We start from the raw sequence: 9,530 nt of genomic DNA on the forward strand, positions 1-9,530 counted from the left end.
GCTGGAAATCAAACCTAGGTCCTCTGCAAGAGTGGTGCATCTGAGCCACCTCTCCAGCTTGGAAGTTTTAAATGTACACTGTTTTAAAATTATTGAGTTGTTTTTTAATGACATTACATGACCTGTTCTCATATTATAGCATTGACATGTTTTTCATCTCTCCATATGTGGCAAGCAGGAACCTTTCCTGGTAACTATACCCTTAAGCTCATCAAGTGATTTTTCTCACTCAGTCTATTGTCCCTAGATATTCACCAACATAAATTATTCTTAGTATACATTTTTTTCTGTGTTAATATACTCAGTGTAGTTCACAGAATGAAAGGGACAGTTAAAGCAATAGAGGTGTAAAATGGTATATAGATCATAGTAACAGTAGATTTGTATACCTATCTTGTAAGTATGTGTTAAAAATTCATGTATTAAGGAGTATACATGTTCAAAAAGAGGTTATTGCTCAATATAGGTTTACAAGTGATTTTTACCCATCTTCATTATTTTGTTTTGTTAAAGTGGATAGCTGTTAGCTAGGCAGAGTGGGTCACAGCTACACAGCATTTAGAAGGCTGAGAGAAGCGAATCGCCATGATTCTAAGGCCACCCTAAACTACACAACAAGTTCCAGGATACAAACACAATAAAGAAATAAATTAACTTAAAAAACTAAAGGATGCAATGAAAAGGTATCCTAGTTACTTTTTAATTTCTATGATAAGACACTATGACCAAGAGAACTTATAGAAAAAAAAAAGAGCTTATTGGGACTACAGTTTCAGAGCTGAGTCCGTGACCATCATAGTGGGGAGCAGGAAGCAGGCAGGAAAGCATGGTGCTGGAGCAGTAGCCAAGAACTCACATCTTGAGACAACAACCATCCCGAAATAGCTAACTGGGAATGACACAGGCTTTTGAAACCTCAAAACCCACTCCAGTAACACACCTCCACCAAAAACGCCACACCTCCTAATCCTTCCCAAACAGTTCTACCAACTGGGGACCAAGCATTCTGATATATGAGTCTATGCATTTTTATTTATTTATTAGGTGTGTGTGTGTGTGTGTGTGTGTGTATGTGAATGCAGACAGGCAGGTATATGCTGATTACAGTGCACATGTGAATGTCAGAGAACAGCTTTCAGAAATAGGTTTTCTCCAGAGCTGGAGAGATGGCTCAGCGGTTAAGAGTAGTGACTGCTTTCTTCCAGAGGATCCAGGTTCAATTCCCAGCACCCACATGGCAGCTCACAGCTGTCTGTAACTCAAGTTCCAGTGGATCTGACTCTCTCACAAAGATATGCAGGTCAAAACCAATGCAAATAAAAAATTAAAAATTAAAAAAGAAAAGAAATAGGTTCTCTCTTTTCACCATGTGGATTCTGGTCTTCAGGTTTGGCAGCAAGTGCCTTTCCTTGCTGAGCCATCTCTCTGACTCAGTTTCCCCACTGTTTCCTTCTGCAGTCACAAACATCAACCATCTCATTGAGCTCCTCCATTCCCCTGGCTTTTCTGATCAGATGAGTCACCTGCCCTAAGATCCTAAGATCCACTAGGAACTTCCTCCTTTTGCAATAGTTATAGAGGCTCAGGGTCAGTACAGGAGTTCAGAGGTTTTTTTGTTTGTTTGTTTGTTTGTTTTTCAAGAAATAGCTGGAAGATCTAAAGTTCCCAGAGAATCAAAAGCAGCTTAAAGATATCTAAGGCAGATTAGAAGACACAGACATAGGCACAAGCCTTTATCCTACCCTGTTGGATAAAGAAGCTTGCTCCCAGTCTGGGATCCTCCTTGCTCTAGGACAAATGACCTTTGGTTCTTGAGGATATCATCTTGTGCCCCTGGGATGAGAGCAAGTTTATCTCTTCCAGCTCACTCTTTGATGAAGTCTCTCTTGGAAACTGATTACTGGGGAGTCAGGGCCAGGGTCTTTAATTTTTAAAGTGTTTTATTTATTTATTTATTTAATTTATTTAATGTATATGGATGTTTCTCCTGCATGTATATCTGGACACCACGTACATCAAATGTAAACCTGGTACTTATTGAGACTGGATGAAAAGAACAACAGATCTGTTGTAAGCCTCCACCTGGTTCTGGGACTTGAACCCAGGTCCTCTGGAAGAGCAGCAAGTTCTCTTAATCACTGAGGTGTCTCTCCTGCCCCTTATTTATTTAGTGTGTGGTATACATGCTATGGTATATATGTGGAGGTCAGATGACAATTTTCAGAACTGAATACTTCTTCTGTCATGTGGTCCCCAGGAATCAAACTCAGGTCATCAGGCAGAAGGTGCCTTTTCCTGCTGAGCCATTCCCCAGGCCCGGACTGGGGTCCTTATATTCTCTTGAGTGTGTGAAGCTGCTTCTCTGGCAGGAAGCTGGTTTTAGGCGATCAGCACCGTGGACAGCGACCACTGCCCCGTCTAGATTATCATCAGAACAGGAGGTCTCGAAAGGGTTGCTGGTTACCACAAAACACGATTCAGAATCTGAAGATGGATTCAGTGAGGAGGACGAAGGAGCTAAGGTGACACGCTCCAGCCAGCCTAACAAGTCACTACGGATAAAGCCAGCTACAGTTAAGCTGCCTTTGAAACTAGAAATGGCCATGTTATTTAATGACTTATATAGAGAGTTGCCATACATTGAATTAGCCAATACTGAATTATATCTCCCGGGTGAAGTGTAGAACTTTGTTTCTGAGAGTGCCTGGTGCAACATTCTATAACTAATCCATACATGACCACATACAGTAGATTTGCTTACCTTGAACTCAAGACTAACTAGAGCATAACTCATGCCCGAATAAAGTTTATTTATTTTCTTGTAAAGCAACCTCATTATCTCCTAGATGCACTTCAGTACAGTTTTTCCATGGGGGTAGGCACTGCAAGCTGCAAGTGGTCGTGTACACACATGTGAACATGCCCCCATGGGGAGGTGGACAGAAATCGGAAAACAGTGGCATTAATGAGACTATAAAAAGGAGGATTTGCTTATAGTATGGGAGCTGATGACAAGAATGTCCCCCTATTTGACCTTGATCAGGAAGCTGTATGATATGTGCTATATATATAGCACTCAGATATGTGCTAGTCTGTCCATCTCCCTACAGGTACCTCAGTACTGAGCTTAGAGTTACAAATACATTTCAGAGATTGAAAGAATTTGCAAATACGGGCATTGTAGGGGATAATTAGTATTGATTGTATGATCTGATTTTATTTCAAAACAAGTATTTTGTGTTCATGTGTGTGCTAGTTGTGTACACACCAGCATGATGGTCATATGTGGTGTACATGCATACATGTGGGGGGCACACCACAAAGGGTGTATGTGTGTGTGTTAGAGGACTACTTTGTGGAGTCAATTCTTTCCTTCTATCTTTATGCGGTTCTGGGGACTACAGATCTCAGGCTTGTGCAGCAGAAATTTTTAACCACTAAACAATATTGCTGGCTTCTAGTTAAAAAAAATTGAAATGCACTTGAACTCTTAAAATGTACCCCCAAAATCTACTTTCTTACATTATGTATTTATATTTTATGTATGTGTGTGCTTGTGTGGGTATTTATGCATTTCATGCATGCAGTACCTATAGAAGCCAGAAGAGGGCGTCAGAGCCTCAGGAACTGGAGTTTGTGTGTGTGTGTGTGTGTGTGTGTGTGTGCATATGTGAATGTGGGTACACATGAATATGAATGCACATGCATCTGGAGGCCAGAGATCAGTTTCAGATGTCTTCCTCAGTCACACCTACCTTTGTTTTTGAGATAAAGTCTCTTATTAAGTGGATCTTTGAGCCTCAGGATACATCTCTCTTCCCACCCTCAGTACTGTGGTTACAGATGCCTTGCTATTTTTAACAGTTGTGTACCATTTCCAACACTTCTTTCTTTATAAAAAAAAAATCGAGATGAGTGTGGTGGCACACACCTTTAATACCAGCAATCAGGAGGCAGAGGCAGGCATGTCTCAAAGCTCAACCTGGTTTATAGAGCTAGTTCCAGGACAGTCAGAGCTACTCAGAGAAATCCTGTCTTGAAAATCAAAACACCATAAACAAACAATCAAAACCCAAACCAAACAAACAAAAAGCCACCACCCCAAAACAAAAACAACAAAACAAAACCAGACATTACAAACACACACAGACACACACACACTAAACCTTTTTTTCGGTGATTGTGTCTTCTAGAAACGTTAGAGAAGCCATCTTGAAGTCCCACCAACATGACCACCTAAACATGAACTCAACAACCGCATCATCCATGGACATATGAAGGTGGAAGGGGAAGCCGTGTAGTAAAATATAGAATAATAGAAATGGGTTAATTTAAGATATAAGAGCTAGTTAATAATAAGCCTGAGCTAATAGGCCAAACAGTTTATAATTAATATTAAGCCTCAGAGTGGTTATTCGGGAACTGGCAGGTAGGAGAGCACCCTTCAGTTACGCTCCTGTTTTCTTTGACTCTGGCATTCTTAGCATATGGTCATCATCCTCAGGATGGTATGATGGCTGTTGTACCAGGCCTGAAAAAGGGAAGGAAGAGGAGGAAGAGGAGAAGGAGAAAGGAGAGAAAGAGGAGGAAGAGAACAGGAGGAGAAGAAGGAGAGAAAAGAGGGTAGAGGAAAAGGTAGCATAGTGCATGTACCAAGATCAGAAAAAGAAAGCTCTTAGGTGAGCCTAGTGGCACCTGCCTTCAATCCCAGAATTCAGAGGCAGAGGCAGGTGGATCTCTGTGAGTCTGAGGTCAGCCTGGTCTACATAGAGTTTCAAGGCAACCAGGGCTAAATAAACAAACTCTATTTTAAGGAAAAAAGCTCTCCCAGAACCCCAGAAATTTTTGTGTACTTGTGCTCCCTGTCAGTCCCTAGAACTGGGTCTGGCTATTCCTATAATATGTGGAGAATGTGAAAAAAGGTACATTCTGGGTACAGTGCTCTCTCAAATACAACCAATACTCTACGGGAAACCATGAAGAGAAAGCAGTCATCAGTGAGGCCTGGGCCGCAGGAGGCAGGTGTGGAGAGTGATGTATCTTTTCACAGTGTTATTTAAGGCGGCATCTGACGTAAGTGACCATTTTAACATTCTACCACACCGGTCTGTGCAATGCGCAATAATATTTTTGTCTCTTGTTCAGCTCCTCTCACTTAGTTTTCTGTCGGTGCATTCAATCCTTTCCAATCTATTCAACAGCACTGAAATTTTCTTCTACTTTCTTTCTCGTGTAATTAGAGAAGAGACATTGTTTCTCCCTTTCCCTACTTGAACCATCTTTCTTAGAGTCTTCTGTAATCTTACACAGTCTAAACTGGTGATTCCTTAAACATTCTATGATTTTCTTTGGCCATTCTGTGCTGGAATTTCCATATTCTGGCTCCCTTGTCAGGCTTTAAGACTGAATCTTACAGTCCAGTCAACTATGTCTTCCAATAGATATTTGACCAAGTCAAGTAAACACCGTGTGTGTGTGTTGTACACATGTGTGTGCACATATGTGTATGCTTTTGTGGGGTATCAGAGATAGGTATCACACACCTTCCTTTACACACCATTTTCCGGAACAATATCTCATTGAATCTAGAGCTCACAGTTTTGGTGAGACTGGCTCAGCAGTAAGATCTCAGGACTCACCTGTCCCTGCTCCCCAAAACTTGAATTTCAGATATGTGCAGTAACACCTCATTTTTATGCAGGCCCTGAGGACCCAAGTCCAAGTGCTTACACAAACACTTTTTCCATTTGATCGTCTGGGCAGCCCAGGAACTGCGAGTGACTTTTTTCACTCTTATGCTTAGTTACTAACTTGGAAATCAAATTCTAGCTTGGAAATGGTGTTCTGTATTATTTTGAGGGTGTTGTTTCATTGTGTTTAACCTCTTGTGTTGTTTTGGATGAAATTCTGATTTTTCACTTGATATGTGAGTTATTGGCCTTTTTTTTTTCAATTGTGGTTTTGTTTTTCAAGAAAGAGTTTCTCTGTGTAGTCCTAGTTCTGGCTGTCCTGGAACTCACTCTGTAGACCAGGCTGGCCTCAGACTCATAGAGATCCACCTGCCTCTGCCTCCCAAGTGCTGGAATTAAAGGCGTGCGCCATCACTGCCTGCTGGCTAGCTCTTTTTTATTATAGTCATTTGTGTGTGTGTGTGTCATGTATGTATGAGTGCAAGTAATTTTGCCTCTATTAAAATGTTCTTCGATGCACTCTTGTGTCAGAAGCACTTGCCTAACACTCATGATGCCCTGGGTTGAGCCCCAGTACTGAAAAAAACATAATGTGCCTAAGGAGCTGTTTTGCTAGACCTACCCTTGACCCTGCCAGGACTGTAAAACATACAGACTCCAGGACCTTTGGTGGTTATTTGCACATTCATTGTTACTTTGATGTTCCTGTGGCTGAGCAAGACCCCGCTGCCCCCACTTAAGCTCTTCCTCCCTGAATTCTAGGATGCTGTCTGGTTCTTTTAAACAATTCTCTCAATTCTCTCTCCTCCCCCATCTCTTTCTCCCTCCCCCTCCCTCTTTCACCTTCCTCTCCCCTTTTCCCCCTCCTGGAAATAGTATTCTTTATTTTGAGGGTGTTAGGAATATTTCCTAAAAAATGAGCTCTCTGCTGATGCAAATAATCCCAATAAGACCAAATTAAAAGATATCCAGGTTTAATTGAATGTCTGTGTTCCCGGGTGGCCCGAGGAGGGGAACAGAAAGCCACTGGCATGACCACTGAAGAGGAAGAGGGAAGACCATGTGTTTATTTTCTGGGGTGCAGTTTAAATAGCCTGTGGGAGTGGTCTTGACCTTTTCTGGGGAAGGGGCCAAGGTTTGGCGGCACAGCGGGGGGAGCTGGGATTACAGACGGTGTGATTTCATTGTGTTTAGTCTATTTTGTTTTTTGAATGACTGATAAAATTCTGATTTTTCACTTTGTATGTGAGTCTTTGGCCTCTTTTTTTATTGTAGTGTGTGTGTGCGTGTGTGTGTTCATGTGTGTCCACACCCATGTGTGTATATACCAGTGTGGATGTCCCTGTGTATATGAGCACACAGAGGACGGAGGGCAACTTTGGTGTCATAAATGCCACCCATCTCCTTTGAGACATAGTTATCACTGCTCTGAATCTCAAGAATTAGTCACGGCTGGCTGGCCAGTGCACTCCAGGGACCCACTTGTCTCTACCTCCCTAGCACTGGGACTACATGAGCGTGGTCACCACCCAGCATTTTCTCATGGGTTCTGGATGAGAAACTCATACCTGTGAGGCACGCTCTTCACCAACTAAACCATCTCTCTTGCCTGCTTTCTGCCTCTAATGGACTCTTGTAGAATCTCTCCATCACTGGGCTCTTCTCTTCTCAGCCTTCCATGATGGCTTCATGTCTTCTGTGTACTCTCTCCCTCTCCTTTTGGTAAATGTTGGTGTCGAGGAAAAGAAAGGTTCTATGTCTTTATTGTGTTGCTAGAACATTCTCTATCCTCCAATCTCACTTCTGAATCAGGCAACTCCCCCTGGCTCTTGCTTCATCCCTGAGTGGTGACCGACAGTCCCTTCTGTGTTTCCGCCGGCATTTCAGTGTTCTGTACTTCTTACCAACTTGCTGCATCCGACACCTCAGTCAGCTCCTGCTCCTTGTCTCAGGCTATTTTCTGCTTTGCCCAACTCCCAGCATCCACTCTGATTAGCTGTCTCTTCTGGAAGATGCCAGACTCATTCCCAGCTCGGGCCTCCTCTTGCTTCTGTCTGTAGTGGTCATTCAGATGCCCACAGCAGTTTCCGGTTGGAGTGCGCCGCTCACAGAGATCTTTCCAATGCTTGGTGTTACTATTTATTTTTAGTCTTTGAAAAAATGTACTGGTTTTGCTTAAGACTTATTTATTCGGGCTGGAGAGATGGCTCAGAGGTTAAGAGCACTGACAGCTCTTCCAGAGGTCCTGAGTTCAGTTCCCAGCAACCACATGGTGGCTCACAACCATCTGTAATGAGATCTGGTGCTTTCTTCTGGTCTGCAGCATATATGTAGGGAAAATGCTGTATACATAATTAATAAATAAATCTTTAAAAAAGACTTATTTATTCATTTATGTGTGTGTATGTGTGCGCCCGCGCACGTGCAGGTGCAGGTGCATATGCCTGTGTGCAGGCACAGAAACCAAGAAAGGATATCAGGTATCTTCCTCAATCACTTTCTCACCTATCCTCCCATGTCAGTCTTCCCATGAATGTGGAGCTGAGGTTTTCTGGGCTATACTGGAAGCCAGCAACCCCTAGCGATCCTTTTGTCTCCACTTCCCTCTTGGAGCTGGTGTTACAGAGGTGCTCAGGGTATCTGGCTTGTAATGTGAGCGCTGGAATTTGTACTCCAGTCCTCAGGACCATACAGCAAGCAGTCTCAACTGATGAACCATCTCTCCAGCCCTTGATTTTGTTTTTCCTCAAAGCACTTAGCAGCACCTAAAATAAAAATACATATTTATTTATTTGTTTATTTCTGCTGTTCATCACCAAGATGCGGAATACTTTGTCTTTTCACGGCTACACAGTGGAATCTTGAGCAGGTACCTAGGGAGGCACCCCAGTGATTGTTGAATGTGTACACTTGAACAACTCTTACAGTGATCTTATTTTTGCAGAAAAAAAAAAGCAGAGGTTTTATGTTTTCTCTTCGTATGGAGTTTCAGTGTCTCTCAGGCAGATGGAATTCTGTTGGATCTTTGGAAGACTCTAGAAGGACCAGGTGTGTGTCCTGTTATTCCCAGCTCCTGAGTTGGTCCCAGGAGTGTCAGGAGGAATTTGTCCTCTATGACTTCTTCCCACATCCCCCCTCCGGTGTGGTCTCAGAGACCTGGGCGTCCTCAGACCCAACACGTCACCGACCTTCGCAAGTGTAAAGATGGCATGCAGTTCTCAAGAAATGAGGGCTCCAGGAGCCACCCTCATCATTTGCCTTATTCTGTTAGATAATGTTATTTCAAAATCCACACTTCTTTAAAAAAGTTAAATGTTATCTTTATGCTTTGTTTTACTTACTTTTTGTGTTGTTGTTTAACAGGGCCTCATATAGCCATAACTGAACTCAAATCTGCTGTATAGCAAAGGCCGCCCTAGAATTCCTGATCCCCCTGCTCCTAAGTACTGGGATCACAAGTATGTGCCTCTCTGCCTGGCAGCTAAATGTATCTTTTTTCTAGGCTTGTGTTCTGCCACTAAGTTACATCCTTGGCCCTCTTTTACTTTCAGTTTCGAGTCAAAGTATCAATAAGATGCCCAGGCTGGCGTCAAGTCCGTCTGTAACAGAGTCTGGCCTTGAGTTTGTGATCCTCCTACCTCAACCTCCTGAGGAGTTGAGATTATGGGAAGGCAACACAAGGCCAATTCAAGTGCATCATAATGGATGTATTTTTAAATGTTGGAATCATTTTAGATTTGAAGAATTGTAAGAAAGAATACAGCAAGTTCTTGTCTTATCTTTTCAGCTTCCCCTAATATTAATCTCACATAACTACATGTCCTTATGGGCTTTAGCTGT

The sequence above is a fragment of the Chionomys nivalis genome, chromosome 8 (genome assembly GCF_950005125.1).
Source record: "Chionomys nivalis chromosome 8, mChiNiv1.1, whole genome shotgun sequence".
Taxonomy (NCBI): Eukaryota; Metazoa; Chordata; class Mammalia; order Rodentia; family Cricetidae; genus Chionomys; species Chionomys nivalis.